Below are 17291 nucleotides of genomic sequence, written 5' to 3'. Positions count from 1 at the left end.
GTCAAAAGGTAGGTATATGTTCAACTTTGATACATACTGCTGTAGTTTTCAAAGTAGTTGGACCAGTTTCCCTCCATTATCAATGTCTTGAGTGTTCCATTTGGTCCTCATCTTGTCGACACTTACTATTGTCGTCTTTTTAATTTTAACCATTGTGGTAGGTATATGTAGTGGTACTTCCTTGTGATTTTAATTTGCATTTTCCTGATGAGTAATGACATTGAGTATCTTTTCCTGTGTTTATTGGCCATTTGGATGTATTCTTTTCTGGTTATTTAAGTTTTGTTGTCAATGTTGTTTTAATTGATTGTCTCTTTTCTTACTGATTTTGTAAGCATTTTAAAAATACATTTTGGAGACATATACTTTTTCAGTTGTGTATTGAAAGTATTTTTTCCTAGTCTATGACTTGCTTATTAATATATTTGATGAATAATAGAATTCCTAATCTTACTGACTAACTTATCAATTATTTTTCTTTTGTGATTAAGTGCTTTTGTGTCCTGTTTAAGAAATCTTTGCTTGCCCCAAGGACATGAAAATATCCTTTTAGGTATTCCTCTAGAATTTTGATTGTTTAAAAATTTAAAATTATTTTTTAGTTGTAGTTGGACACAATACCTTTATTTATTTATTTTTATGTGGTGTTAAGGATTGAACCCAGGGCCCCGCATTTGCTAGGTGAGCACTCTACCACTGAGCCACAACCCCAGCCCTGATTGTTTAAATTTTTACATTTAGGTCAATTACACACTTTAAATTATAGATTCTATTTTGACCCTAATTATTTTGTAACAAAAACTAGACATTTTACAGTTATAAAATAAAAAGTCTTAATTTGAATTTGGTGGATTCAATTATTTTAGCACAAACATTTTTTCTTTTAAGTAACACTAACATAAAATGCCCATTCTTCCTTTTCTCTCTACATGATACACATACACACACACACACACACCAGAACTTTACAATGTTAGGGTAACTGACTTCTCATGGAAAAAGATATTGAGTTTGTTGTTTTAGCTACAGTTGTCAACAATTCATCTATGCCCCACAGTCTACAATTTCTCATTAGACACTTAATCCAAGGGAAAATGGAATGCTTTATATACAAGGATAGGGTAGGAAGAACAGGAAGGCTAATGTGGGCTATTTGATCTGGTGTCCTTATACAAATAATATTAATATTTCTTAACCTTTTACCTTAGTCCAAGGAAGTAGGGAAGAAAATATTTTTGTGGTTGGAGAGATTTCTCTCACATAAAGCATGCTCTTCATTTAAAAAAAAAATCTTCCTTTCCCTTCACTCAACAATAATACACAGAATTAGTCAACTGAGATATTTGAAATTAATTGAATCTAAAATCTCTTCTATTTTTGGTATTCTAAGATCTACAATCTATGTAGGAAGGCATTTAAAACATAATTTATATTCTGTGCAACGACAATGAAACTCAAGAGGAATCCCATTCCTACACAATTACTTGATTTGACCCTTTTTATGGTCATTCTGTGTGTCTTGGATCTTGTCTTTAAAATGGGGAAATAATAAATGCCATTACATTTGGTTATCTTTTAGCAATGCTACAAGACTAAAAAAAAAAATCTCCGTTCACTACTAGGCTGAGTACTTGATGTCATGTTTTTGAAAGACCACATGCAAACAAAAACATGTTCAAAAGAAAGCCCTCGCAATGGTCAGGGAGCCAAAAGGTGGCATCAGTAATATCTTGTGTGTTTTCAGAAAGCTGTACTAGGACCTGAAGTGGACATTTCAGCTGCATTTAAAGAACTTAAAAAAAATCCTCTAGAGTTGCTATGAAGTGGAAAAGAATAACTTCTGCATTGGAAATGTCTAAGCAGAGGTTGTACAGTAGGAGAAATTAAAGGAAATGTAAGAATGAGGTACAAGAGAAGGAGTGGAAAACTAGTTAACATATCCATTCCAATTATAATATTCTTTTTTTAAATTGCATTTATTTTTAAATACATGACAGCAGAATGCATCACAATTCTTATTACACATATAGAACACAATTTTTCATATCTCTGTATATAAAGTATGTTCACACCAATTCATATCTTCATACATATATTTTGGTTAATGATGTCCATCACATTCCACCATCATTGCTAATCCCCTGCCCCCTCCCTTCCTCTTCCACCCCTCTGCCCTATCTAGAGGTCATCTATTCCTCTCATGCTCCCTCTCTGTACCCCATTATGAGTCAGTTACCTTATATCAGAGAAAACATTTGCCATTTGTTTTTTTGGGATTGGCTAACTTAACTTAGCATTATCTTCTCCAGCCACATCCATTTATCTGCAAATGCCATGATTTTATTCTCTTTTATTGCTGAGTAATATTCCATTGTGTATATATACCACATTTTTTAATTCATTCATCTACTGAAGGGCATCTAGGTTGGTTCCACAGTTTAGCTATTGTGAATTGTACTGCTATAAACATAGAAGTGGCTGTGTCCCTGTAGTATGCTGTTTTTAAGTCCTTTGGGTATAGACCGAGAAGAGGGATAGCTGGGTCAAATGGAGGTTCCATTCCCAATTTTCCAAGGAATCTCCATACTGTTTTCCATATCGGCTGCACCAGTTTTCAGTCCCACCAGCAATGTGGGAGTGTGCCTTTTCCCCCACATCCTCGCCAACACTTATTATTATTTGTCTTCATAATAGCTGCCATTCTGATTGAAGTGAGATGGTATCTTAGAGTAGTTTTGATTTGCATTTCTCTGATTGCTAGGGATGATGAACATTTTTTCATATATTTGTTTTGATTGAATATCCTCTTCTGAGAAGTGTCTGTTCATGTCCTTGGCCCATTTATTGATTGGGTTATTTGTTTTTCTGGTGTTTAGCTTTTTGATTTCTTTATATACCCTACAGATTAGTGCTCTATCTGATGTGTGAGGGGTAAAAATTTGCTCCCAAGATGTAGGCTCTCTATTCACCTCACAGATTGTTTTGTTTTGTTTTGTTTTTTTTGAGAAGAAACTTTTTAGTTTGAGTGCATCCCATTTATTGATTCTTGGTTTTAATTCTTGCACTATAGGAGTCTTATTAAGGAAGTTGGGGCCTAATCCCACATGATGAAGATTAGGGCTACTTTTTCTTCTATTAGATGGAGAGCCTCTGGTTTAATTCCTAGATCCTTGATCCACTTTGAGATGGGGAGAGATAGGGATTTCCAATTCTAATATTCTGACATCATCAGTTATAAGGATCAATTTCATTTTACAGAGCTGTTCTTATGGTAATAGAATTCCAGGAATTATTATCTGTGGTGGTAATAAAGAGAATAGGCAAAGAACTTTTCAGAAATTGAAGCTGACACTCTTCTGCCTTGTTTAATACATATTAATGTTGCAATAGTGAAAACATTCTTGACAGTGCCTCAGTCTCCAAAGATTTAGTGAAAAAATAAAAGTGGACATTTTAGATTTCAGAAACTTTTTTAAACAAAAAGAGACATGGAGATAAGGGAGTCAGTTTACTGTTGTGGAGATTTAAAAAAAAAAATCAGCATTCTGAGATAGCTTCCTGGCACCTGTCAGACTTTGCCGGCAGCTGGCAAATTCAGTACAGGATTCTCTCTGAAATTTGTCTTTTTGTTTTCCTTTAGAGTCTACATTTTCTGTGGGGAAAACAGACCAAAGAGTAGAAATCTGATCTCTGAAGCTAAGAGAATTTTGTTAGCTAGTATTTATAGTAATTATTAATTAATAGTATCAGAAATAAAGGCAAATTTGTAATTACTTGAGTAGAAATGTGGTCACAAATGTTGCTGCTAATATAAATATTTGATTTTATTAGTAGATAATTTATATTAAAGCTAAAGGTAAAATATTCACATGTGAGCTTTGACAAAATCTCAACTGGTCTACTGCTGGTTCCAAATTTAAATTTTATTTGCAAACCATCCCCTTTAATTCTGCAGCCATGAAATGTTAGAAATGTTAGAATCTCTGGTATCTAAATTTCTAACAAGTGAAATTTTTTAGGTGGTATCATGCAGTATAGTATCAGTTGAAAGAGAATGTGAAGAGATGGAAACAAATTTGAAATTTCATCTTTCAGTAAGAATGTGACAAAGGCTTGTTTCGATACTAATAGAAACCAATTCAAGAGCATGCTACAGGGATGCTGCCACATTGATGTTCATAGCAGCACAATTCACAATAGCTAGACTGTGGAACCAACCCAGATGCCCTTCAATAGATGAATGGATAAAAAAAAATGTGGCATCTATACACAATGGAGTACTATGCAGCAATAAAAAATGACAAAATCATAGAATTTTCAGGGAAATGGATGGCACTAGAGCAGATTATGCTTAGTGAAGCTAGTCAATCCCTAAAAAACAAATACCAAATGTCTTCTTTGATATAATGAGAGCAACTATGAACAGAGCAGGGAGGAAGAGCAGGAAGAAAAGATTAACATTAAACAGAGACATGAGATGGGAGGGAAAGGGAGAGAAAAGGGAAATTGCATGGAAATGAAGGGAGACCCTCATTGCTATACAAAATTACATATAAGAGGTTGTGAGGGGAATGGGAAAATTAACAAGGAGAGAAATGAATTACAGTAGATGGGGTAGAGAGAGAAGATGGGAGGGGAGGGGAGGGGGGATAGTAGGGGATAGGAAAGGTAGCAGAATACAACAGTTACTAATATGGCATTATGTAAAAATGTGGATGTGTAACCGATGTGATTCTGCAATCTGCATTTGGGGTAAAATTGGGAGTTCATAACCCACTTCAATCTAATGTATGAAATATGATATGTCATGAGCTTTGTAAAGTTGTGAACAACCAATAAAAAAAAAAGAAACCAATTCAAGATCACTAGTACAGTTAGGAATATCTAATAATTGTGGGATGCTACAAAATAAGTAACTTTTAACTTTACTATCCAACATATTTGTCACCTATCTCAGTAATAGAATAATTATGTCCTTTACAAGAAGGTGAAGTGTGAATAGAAAATACTTATGGTTTAAGTAAAGGGTAAATCCTATCAAGAGAAGAGCAGAAAGGTAAATGATATTTTATGAATGATTGTTAACTAGGATTTTCTTCTGTATTACAATTTTGGCTTTTAAATGAGATAATAAATGGTTGTATCTAATAACACCAAAAAAATCCTGATGAAAACATGATATTTAGTATATATTCATACACATACATGTAAGTACATTAAAAAAATTTATCCAAATGTTTTGCATTATGTGGTAGATTGCCCTCTGTAAAGTCAACCAACCTAACTACCTTTCTTCCTTCCTTCCCACCCTTCCCTCTTTATTTTTCCCTCCTTCCTTTGTTTGTTTCCTTCCTTCCTTCCTTCCTTGGAAACAAACCCAGGCTTCATACATGTAATACAAAAGCTCTACCACTTAGCTACATTCCCAGCCCTCACATTAATTTTAAATCAGTGAAATTTGTAAAGTGTTTGGTGTGAAAGGTGTTGTCCAAATGTTTTATTTCTTTTGATTACTACATTAATGAAAAATCACAACTTTTTCCTGAAACTCCAATTGCAGGGTTTTGAAATTAAGAATAGAAAATGGTCATTGTGGGCTGGAGATGTGGCTCAGCGGTAGCGCGCTCGCCTGGCATGCGTGCGGCCCGGGTTCGATCCTCAGCACCACATACCAACAAAGATGTTGTGTCCGCCGAGAACTAAAAAATAAATATTAAAAATCCTCTGTCTCTCTTTCTCTCTCTCAAAAAAAAAAAAAAAAAAAGAAAGAAAGAAAATGGTCATTGTTAAGCTGTTTCTGGTATAGTTTTTAAAGTTTTGTTTGATATTTAAGTTTTACACAGTTTGATTTTCTTATTTTGTCTTGATCCAGAATTGTTAGTTTATTATTATTATTTTTTACTTTTCTAATTTATAGCTTGTTTTAATTTAAAATTAAACTTATATACCCACATGTTTTTATTAATGTTATATTTGACAGATTAGAATTTTATACATCTGGGAGATACAATATTATGTTTCAATATATGTATACAATGTGGGATGATTAAATCAAGCTAATTAGCATATAATTACTTCTTATTTTTAAGTATATTACTACATATTTTTGTTGTGAAACATTTGAAGTTTACTCTCTTAGCATTTCTTTTTTTTTTTTTTTTTAAGAGAGAGTGAGAGACAGAGGATTTTTAATATTTATTTTTTAGTTCTCGGCGGACACAACATCTTTGTTGGTATGTGGTGCTGAGGATCGAACCCGGGCCGCACGCATGCCAGGCGAGCGCGCTACCGCTTGAGCCACATCCCCAGCCCCAGCATTTCTAATATATTATTAATTGTAGTAACCTGCTATATAATAGGTTTCAAAACCTTATTCCTCCTGTAAAACTGAAACTTTGTATTTCTTTCCAACATCTCCCTATCTTTACACCCTCCTCAGCCTCTGGAAACTACTACTCTACTTCTATGTGTTTTATTCTTTTAGATTCCACAAATAAGTAAAGTGAGATCATGTAGTATTTGCCTGTTAGGCTTATTTCACTTAACATAATGTCCTCTGGGTTCATCCACATTGTCACAAATTACAGAATTTCCTTTTTAAGGTGAATAGTATTCCCTTGACCTTACTATATTTACATACTAGTTATATTAGATTTTTTAAAAATGGTGCTGGAGATGGAACCCAGGCCTCATGCATGCTAGGCAAACAAGCGCCCTACCACTGAGTCACATCCCCAGCAAGGCTGAATAATATTCTATTGTGTATATTTACCACATTTTCTTTATTTATTTATTCAGTGATAGATGCTTAGGCTAATTCCATATCTTGGCTCTTGTGAATAATGCTGTACTAATCCAGTAACTGTTTTAAGTAACTTTGCAGTGGTTTCTCAAGCAGCATCAAGAGGTTCCAGAATTTAGAGCAATGCTGTTTAGAAGAACTTTGTGTGATGATGGAAATGTTGTTTATATGTACTGTATAGTTCAGTATCCACTGGAGTTCTGCTGAGTGCTTGAAATGTGGCTGGTGAGACCAAGACACCAAATTTTAAATTTTAATTAATTTAAAATTAAACTTATATACCCACATGTAGTTAGTGGCTACTGTACTGGACAGTGCATTATTAGAAGTAACAAATTTAGAGCAGGACTCTGCACATTTTTTCTGTAAAGGACCAAATAATAAATATTTCAGGCTTTGCAGGTCACATAGCCTCTGTTTCAACTACTCAACTCTGCTATTGTACACAAACAGCCACAGACAGTATGTAAATGAATGGCTTTGGCTGTGTTTCAATAAAACTTATTGATGGACACTGAAATTTAAATTTCATATAATGTTCAAGTTTCATAAAATATATTTTGAACCATTTAAAAATATAAAAACCATTTTTAGTTCACAGACTGTACAAAACAGGCGCAAGCCATAGTTTGCGAAACCTTGCTTGATCCATAGGATTCACAGGGATCAACAGTAAAGATGTAAAAATTCATGCATGCATTTAACAGATGTTATTAAGTGCCCATCATGAGTGGGCACTCTTTTGAGGGCTGAAGATACCGTTATAACAGACAACATCTCTGTTCACAGGGAATTTACATTCTTGTAGGGAGAGACATTAGAAAATGAACAGTGGTCGGGCATGGTGGTGCAGGCCTGTTATCCCAGTGACTCAGGAGACTGAGGCAAGAGGATTGCAAGTTTGAGGCCAGCCTGAACAATTGTGTAAGAACCTGTCTAAAAAACAAAAGTGGTGATAATTAAGAAATTTTAAAACAAGGGGAAAGATAGGGGCAGAGTAGGGTGACTTAAGGATAGGATGTCTACAGTAGAAGACAATGTGGTAAAGTTGGTTGGATAATGTGATACGGTAGAGGATATGTGGTAAAATTGGTTGGATAATATGACTTTTTAGCAGACACCTGTTTGAAGAGAGAAGTGAACCAGGTGGCTTTTTTTTTTTTTTTTTTTGGTTGGATGCTGGAGTAGGGGAGAGCATTACAGTTAGAGGGAAAGGTAAATGCAAAGGCCCGAGGCAGGAACATGCTTTACCTGTTCAGGTAATAGGAGTAATGTAGAAGATCAATGAGATTTATATTTCAACAAAATTAACCTATGGGCACCAAATATATACACACATCAGTACAGGGAACTTTATATCTATCGATAGCACGTAAGAATCCTGTTGTTGTTTGTTTTGTGACAGTTTTATTGAGATATTTCATATACTATACAATTTACTTATTTAAAGTATACAATTCAATGAATCTTAACTTCACAGATGTTGCAATTATCACTAACAGATAATTTTAGAACATTTTCATTACTCCCCAGCAAAAAAAAAAACAAAAAACATACAGATAGCAATCACCCTACTTTCTCTGTATCCACAATGTAATCTTCTTTGTGAATATGAGGATCCTTTTTTTTTTAAGAAAATATTTTTTTAGTTGTAGATAGACAAAATACCTTTACTTTATTTATTTATTTTTATGTGTTGCTGAGGATCAAATCCAGAGCCTCGCATGTGCTAGGCGAGTGCTCTACAGCTGAGCTACAACCCCAGCCCATATGGGGATCCTTTCTACTTTAGCTTTCTAGAGTATTCTTTCAGAAAATATTTTAAAGCTATGCTGACTGTCTACACATTAAAAAGACCCAAGTAGACCCCATCAAATGGAAACTCTTATATAGTCTTTAATTTTGGGGTTAAGTTTAAAGAAATTCCAAAATGATAAATTAAAAATTATAAAACTTTCGTTGCATGTAAGAATATGCAACAAGTTTCTGATCTTTGGTTGGGAATTCCTTCACCATCTGTCCACCACTGTCTTTGGATAGGCTTCATGTTCTTATAAAGGTCTTTAAGTTTAAGGGAGAGATGGACCCCAGTGTATTTTGTCCTTGTGTTTTAAGTATTTTTCAGTACCCAAGAAGGACATGTATGTGGTCTAATTTAGATGGTATTACTGTCTCTTTGAAGTTGTGAATGTAAAGCTACTCAGAATCTCCTTTTTCTCTTAGAAGCTATACTCAGTTGCTTCTGGTATTATTTGCAATACACATAGGACACTTGAACAAATATTATTGAGAGCTATTTAAATGTCATTGTCAGTTTAAAAGGTTCAAAAGACCAGCACCTTTTGCCTGTAGATCACCGGCTTAAAAACTATCTTGCTATGTTTAACTAAAAGATGTTCCCACATGACGGTTGCTCATGTGAAACCTTTGAACTAGTTTTCTTTCTTTCTTTGTTTTTTTTTTTTTCCTGTTAAGAATCCTTTCAGTGTGAAGTTGAAAGTTTCACAGTTAGCTTTTTCAACTTAAAAACACTATCAAACTTACAGAAAAAGTGCAGATTGGTACCAAAAAAAAAACTATTTTTTTTCCGGAAATTTTGAGAGTAATTTGCTGACATGATCCCTATCACTTTCAAATACTTGTTCTGCCTTCTCCTGCATAACCACAGTAAAACCATCAAACCCAGGAAATCAATACTGATGCATTACTACCATTCAATCCCCAGACCCTAGCCAGTCCTCTCCAGCTGTTTCTATAATGTTCTTTTTTTTTGTTCTTTAAATATTTATTTCTAAAGTCTTAAAGTGTATATGTTTCTTGTAACAATTCACAAGAACAGAATATGTGGGAAATTAAAGAACATTCTCTATCTTCCAACTCAACATCTCTTCTACAGAAGTAACGTTGCAGTTTAGCCTTCTAGAATTTTTCTGCAGCTATGCAAACACGTAAAAACCAATGTGCATTTTTCAGATAAATGGAATGAAATTACACATATTTTTACATCTTTTTTTCGTCTTATATTTTTTCCCTGTAAAAATATATCATAGACTTTTATCTGAGTTAGTTCTACACCATTCATTTGGATGACTGCAGAAATTCTATAATATTGTCTTCTTAATGGCTATTTAGGTCATTTCCAGTTGTTTTTCTTTTCTTTTTCGTTTCTAGAAATAAGGCTGCAATAAGCATTCTGTGGATGTAAGTGTGTACATGTGCAAGTTTCTGCACAAGTAGGCTTGTTTCCTTAGGATGCATTCCCAGGAACAAAATCACTGAGTCATTAAATACTATATTGATAGGACTAACTTATCCTGGACAAAATTGTAGGCATGCCCCCACTTCCCGAAAGGAATACCTATTTTTCCAAATTCTTTCCAACAATGAAGGTTCAGTTCTGATTCACACATTGCACTTGGTTGGCAAGTCTCTTTACTGTCCTTCAACCTCGAACAGTTCCTCAATCTTTCTGACCTCAACACTTGAGGATTACAAGCCAGTTGCTGTGTAAACTCTCTCAATTGTCTAGTTCTTCATGGCTTGATTCATGTTACATATATTTGGCAGGAATATCACAAATGTGATTCTGTGTTCCGCTTATCATCAGGTGGCACATCATTTTCATTTGTCCCATTATTGGACGATCTCATGTAGCTTCGCTCAAATAGTTTGCCTACCAGTCTTCTCCGTTGTATGGTTACTCTTTTACCTTTGTAATTAATAGGTATTTGGAGGGGACAAACACTTTGAAGTATCCTCCTAAGATATTTTCTTTATTCTGTGAACTCCTCCTTGCTTTCTGGTACAGTAAAATATTATATTCATCTTGTACTTTCTCTGCCCCAACCCTGAAATTCCCTGGAACTAGCCATCTCCAAGGAGCCTGGCTCCCTTAAGTTAAAAAATGATATTTAAAAGTTAGTATCTGAGTGTTAGAAGCTGTAGGAGTGTGTCCCTGTTCTCAGGTGCTCCCAGGGAATAAGGTGAGGGACTATGATATTGATGTGTATACATATACATACATTTACATCTATATTTTATATCCCTTCATGCCAATACTGCCAACTCCAATATAGTACTACAGGCTTCCACATTTGTAACTTTTATCTCTGATAAAGGTAAAACCTGGCTCTTGTTTTTTGCATTATATTTACATATTTGAGCCTTCCCTCTTTATACAGCCAATCATCTATTGCTACTACTATCTCAGTAGTACCAGTGCTCTTCTTGCCTAATTTGGGTCTGACATCTCAACTATGATCATCACTCTGTGGACACACTCTTCAGCTGTTTTGTCTGACATCCACACACAAGAGTACCTCTACTATGGATGCCCTCTTAACCCCACTCAAATTCTGACACTTCGCATTGGAGCACTCTCATACATGGAAGTTCTCTTCACTCCATTTGGACTTTATGCTGCCAGTCATCACCCTCTGGAGCAGGACTTTATGCTTGGTCTGTTCAGTTTCTAAAACACAACACCAGACTGCCCCACTGCATAGATGTCCTCGCTGTGCTCATCTTATGATTCTCCTTGGTAAGCAGTCCCTTAACTTGGAAGTTCTCTCCACCCTTCTCAGACTCCAGCACTCCAAATCAGGCAGTTTTCCTGCTTGAAGGCCGTTCTTACCCTATTGGGGCTCTGATATCCCATGCTGTCTGTCCTTCCATGTGGAAACCCACTTTGCCTCATTCAGACTGCCCAATCTCCATGCTGGCCATCTTAAGCAGTGTGCTCTGAGAAGACTGAGTGACTAAAACTGGATAGAAAAACTACAGTTTTTCTGGCTTAAAAAACCCTGGCAACACATCATTGAGAAGTGAGGGGAGAATCCTAAAAAAAGCTAGAGAAAAGGAGAAAGCTAGATAGGACTACTTTGTATATGAATTATCTGGCTGATCTTTGACCATATATTTTACCTGATATTAGTAGGATCACAATCTAAGTAGCCCTTCTGAGGCTAAAATGACTAAATAGAAATTTATGTTTTTCTGTAAGTGACCAACACATCCGAGTTCCCTCAAGACTATCACAGTTTTATATTGTGGAGAACTCAATTCAGGGAAAATGGGACATTTGGTCATCCTAACTGCCACTTACCACAGGTGAGACAGAATTTGAGTCTGAGCCCAGGCAAGTTAACCACATTCTTAGAAAAGTAAAATAAACAAAGCCAGGTGAGGTGGCCCACGCCTATAATCCCAGCAGCTCAGGAGGCCTAGCTGGGAGTTTTGGGAGTTCAAAGCCAGCCTCAGCAATTTAGCGAGGCCCTAAGTAACTAAGTGAGACCCCGTCTCTAAAAAAAATACAAAAAAAATAGGGATGGGGATGTGACTTAGTTGTCGAGTGCCCCTGAATTGAATTCCCCATACAATCTCCAGCATCCCCAAAAGAAAAGTAAAACAAATAAAAACTCCCAAATCAGGTAATGTAGTACACACCTGTAATCCCAGTGACTCTGGATGCCGAGGTAGGAGGATCACAAGTTTGAGGCCAGTCTGGGCAACTTAGTTAGAAGCCTATTTCAAAATAAAAATTAAAAATGACTGGGGATTTAGCTCACTGATAGAATGTCCTTAGGTTCAATCTTCATTACCAACATACACACAAAAAGAAAAGAAAAGAAAAAAAATATCTCCTATACAGTTCAGAGGAACATAACAGATTTCAGAATTTCTTCATAGAAAATATCCAAGATACAATCCAAAATTATTAGGTCATATAAAGAAGCAGGAAAATGAGACCCTTCTTCTAGAGAGAAGGAAATGAATGATGAGTAACTTCAAGATGACATACCTATTGGAACTGGCAGTAATATTCAAAGATGTAAAGGAAAATATGTTTATAATGAATTAACAAATAGGAAATCTCAGCAGAGAAACTATAATAAAAAGTCTAGAATTAAAATTACAATATCTGAGATAGAAAATTCATCAGATAGTCTTTACTACAAATTAAGATGACAGAAGAAAGAGTAAGTGAAATTGAAGCTATAATAATAGAAATTATTCAAATGGTGGGGGAATGAACATTCTCAGGGAATTTTGGGAACATATGAAAAGGTCTCACTTACATTCATTGATGTCATAGAGGGAAAGGATTGAGAGGATGGGCAGAAAAAGTGTTTGAAGAACTAATGACTGATAATTTTCCAAATTTGATGAAAAACTTAACTTTATAGATTAACAAGTTCAGTGAACCTAGGATAAATGCAAATAAAAATACATCTAGCTGTAAATATTATAGTTAAATGGCTGAAGACCAGAAATAAAGAGGAAATCTTGAAAGCATTCAGGAAAAAAAAAAAAGAAAGGATTGTGAATAAGAAAGAAACACCTCAAAACATCAGTGACTTCTCCTCAGAAACGAAAGAGGTTAGAATTCAGTGAAATGACATCTTTAAAGAACTCAAAAAAACAAAGCAAAACCCAAAAAACTGCCAACCTAGGGTTCTATATTTAACAAAAGTTTCCTATAAGACTGAAAGCAAAATAATCTCCAAATAAATGAAAACTAAAAAAAAAGTTGTCCTTCCTACAAGGTGCCATGGCACACACCTGTAATTCCAGCTACTCAGGAGGCTGAAGCATGAGGATCAGCAGTTTGAAACCAGACTGAACAGTGTAGCGAGACCCTGTCTCAAAATAAAATGTAAGAAGGGATCAGGGTGTAGCTCAGTGGTAAAGCAACCCTGGGTTCAATCCCTAGTGCCGAAATGATAATAATAATTAGAAAAGAGGGCAGGGATAGAACTGCTGGAAAAGGAAGAGTAAATTAAACCCAAAGTAAGTAGAAGGAAGAAAATAATAAAGATAAAAAGAAAAAATCAAAAATGAGTAATTCCTAAATATAAAGATATTCTGAATGTTGGCAAAAAAAGAAGAAATCAATTAAAAAACCAACAAACATTAGAGAAAATTAACTGACTCAGAAATTGTTTCTTAGAAGAGATTTTTTAAAAACTTGATAAACCTCTAGCTACACTAACAAAGAAAAAGAGAGTACAAATTATCAATATCAAAAAGGAAAACAACTACATATCTTACAGATATTAAAAGAATAACAAGGAAATGTCACAATCTTACACAAATAAATTTGACAATTTAGGTAAAGTAGACAAATTCTTTGAAAAATAAAACTTACTGAAACTAATGCAAAATGGCATTTAAAAATATGAATTGGTTTGTATCAATTCAAGAAATTGAAATTATTATCAAAAGAAAACTCCAGGTAGATATGGTTGTCCAGGCTTGTTACCTCAACCCTATTTGGGAGGTGGAAATCAGAAGGATTGCAAGTTCAAGGCCAGACTTGGTGATTTTGCAAGACCCTGTGTTTAAAAAAAAAAGAAAGAAAAAGAAAACTCCAAGCCCAAATAGTATCACAATTAAACAATTGAATTTTACCAGATATTTAAGGAGGAAATAAATCTCATACCATTCTTTCAGAAAATAAAGGAGGAGGGAATGATAAAAAAATTCTGATACCAACATCTAATGAACACATTAAAGAAAGAAATAAAATTATAAGTCCAAATCATTCATGAACATAATACACAAATTCTTAGTAGACTATAAATAAATCCTTAACAAGCTAATAATTAGATGTAGAAATACACAAGGCAGAAACTATATCAGAGGTTTGTCCCAGAAGTACAAGGAATGTAATTCAAGGAATTTATCCCAGGGTTTGTAATTCATTCAAATTGACAGAATAGATGCAGAAAAAAAACATATCATTTCAATAGATACATAAAAAGTATTTGACAGATTTCAATATTTGTTCATTATAAAGACAGAACAAAAATCCTTCTTAGCAAATTAAGAATAGATGGGAACTTCTTGAGCTCTGTGCAAAACTTACAGTTAAAATTATAATTTATGATGAAATACTGAACATTTCCTCCATAAAATTGAAAACCGAGCAAGGATGACCCCTCTCAGCACTTCTATTCAATTTTTCTAGGAATTCTAGAATTCTAGCCAGTGTAATAAAGCTAGAAAGAAATTAAACATATAAAAATTGGAAAGGAAGATGTAAAAGTGATAATTTATATTGAAGATACCAAACAACCACTAAAAACTAATTTTAAGTTTTAGTTTTTCTTAAATAAGAAACAGGAAGAAATATCTGTTTTAAAATGGATACATTAGACTTCAAAATTTCAAACTTTCGAATATCAAAAGATAGTATTAAAGGAACTAGGGTTGTAGCAGAGTGCTTGCCAAGCATTCCTGAGGCCCTGGACTTAATTTCCAACACTAGGGAAAAAAATATCATTAAAATAATGAATAAGTAATTTATATACCGGAAGAAAATAGTACGAAATCATATATTTGACAAAGGATTGGTATTGGTTATATGCAAAGAACTCCTACAAAATAATGAAAATACAAACTAATAAAAATGAGCAAGAGACTTGAACAGATACTTCAAAAAGAAAAATGTATAAATAAGCACATGGAAAGATATTCAATATTTTTGGTTCTTCAGGGAAATATAAATTCAGATGAAAATAGAATACCAATATACATCTACCAGAATGACTCTAATTTTAAAATTCTGATGATAACCAAATATTGGTAAGGATACAGAGCACCATTCTTGCTAATGATACAACCATATTTAAACTGGTTCTGGCAGTTTCTATTAAAACTAAATTTGCCTGCTCTATGACCCAGTAGTTCCATACCTGAGTATTTACTCAAGAGATAGGAAAGCATATGGCCGCAGAAAGACTTTGACAAGGATGAACATACCCGAGTCTAATCATGAGAAAAACAAACAAATCCCATTTGAAGCACATTCTACAAAATACCTGAGCAGTATTCCTCAAAAGGAAAGTCTGAGAACCAACAGGAGCCCAAAACACTATGACTAATGTAATGTGGGATCCTGGGACAGGGAAAGAACTTCAGAGGACAATTAAGGAAATCTGAATACAGATAATAAAAATGTTTTGGTATTTTTTCATTAGTTGTACCATACTAATATAAGATGTTATATGATGATAGAGGAAACTGAGAATGAAGTATGTGGGAACTCTGCACCATCTTCACGATTTTCTGTTACTATTCTAAATTTAAGAGTATATTGTTTTTAAAAAGAAAAAGAATAGTTTTACTCATAGTAGCCAAAACTGGAAACAGTCTAAGTGTCCCTCAATAGGAGAATGGATAAACAAACTGGCATATTCATTTAGTGAAATACTACTTAATAATAAAAAGAGTGAAGTACTGATAAACACCCCAGAAGGGATATATCTCAGAAACTTTATGTTGAGTAAAAGAAGCCTCAGACAAAATAATTTATACCATGTGTCTGTCTGATCCCATTTTTAAAAAGTTTTAGAATAAACTATAATCTATAATGAAAAAAAAAAAACAGTAGCTGTCTCTGGAGTATGTGGGTGGGGACTAGGAAGGGACATGGGATGATGATAATGTTCTGTATCTTGACTGGGATTTGCATTACACAAGAATATGCCTTTAAAAAACATCATTAAATGGTATACTTAAGACCTATGAGCCTCGGCTGGGGTTGTGGCTCAGCAGTATAGCGCTTGCTTCGCATGTGCCAGACCCTGGGTTTGATCCTCAGCACCACATAAAAATAAATAAGTAAAATAAAGGTATTGTGTCCAACTACAACTAAAAAATAAAAAAGATCTATGAGCCTGGTGTGTTGGCGCACGCCTGTAATGTCAGCAGCTTGAGAGGCTGAGGCAGAAGGATCCTGAGTTTAAAGCCAGTCTCAGCAAAGACGAGGCACTAAGCAACTCAGTGAGACCCTGTCTCTAAATAAAATACAAAATAAAGCTGGAGATGTGCTTTAGTGGTGCCCTTGAGTGCCCTTGAGTACAATCACCAGTAGCAAAAAAAAAAAAAAAAAAAAAAAACCTGTCTCTAAATAAATAGGGCAAAATAGGGCTGGGGATATGGCTCAGTGGTCAGATGCCCCTAAGTTCAATCCCTGGTACCAAAAAAAAAAAATGCATTTTGCTATAATTTTTTTTTTTGTAATACCGGGTATTGAACCCAGAGTCACATTCCACTGAGCCACATTCCCAGTCTTTTTATTGCTTTATTTTGAGACAGGTTCTCCCTAAGTTACTTAGGGCCTTGCTAAGTTATTGAGGTTGGCCTTGAACTTGTGGTCCTTCTGCCTTAGCCCAGTCACTGGGATAACAGGCATGTGCCACCACACCCATCTCTATGTAACTTTTACCTTAAAAAAAAATCTTATAAATAAATATGGAACTCTAGTTGTTAATAGTATACATGCTAAAGTCTTAGATGTGAAATATGCCAATATCTACCACTTCTTTCGAAATGCTTCAAAAAAGTAAGATGAACTGATAGATGGAATAAAATGATGGATAGGAGAAAAATATGTGAAAAAGCAAAAAATAGCATAATGCTATTATAAAATCTAGTCAGTGGGTAATGCATATTCACTGTGTAATTATTTTAACTTTTCTATCTG

At 34.5% G+C, this 17291-nt stretch overlaps 1 protein-coding gene across 1 annotated transcript in view; it reads left to right on the top strand.

The window, feature by feature from the left end:
* The window catches only part of Ikzf3 (IKAROS family zinc finger 3), an 87695-nt gene that overhangs the window by 11644 nt on the left and 58760 nt on the right, over nt 1-17291 (top strand). The gene's annotated exons all lie outside the window — the stretch shown is intronic.

Source organism: Urocitellus parryii, chromosome 7 (genome assembly GCF_045843805.1).
Source record: "Urocitellus parryii isolate mUroPar1 chromosome 7, mUroPar1.hap1, whole genome shotgun sequence".
Classification (NCBI taxonomy): Eukaryota; Metazoa; Chordata; class Mammalia; order Rodentia; family Sciuridae; genus Urocitellus; species Urocitellus parryii.
This window is presented reverse-complemented; position numbering and strand designations above follow the sequence as displayed.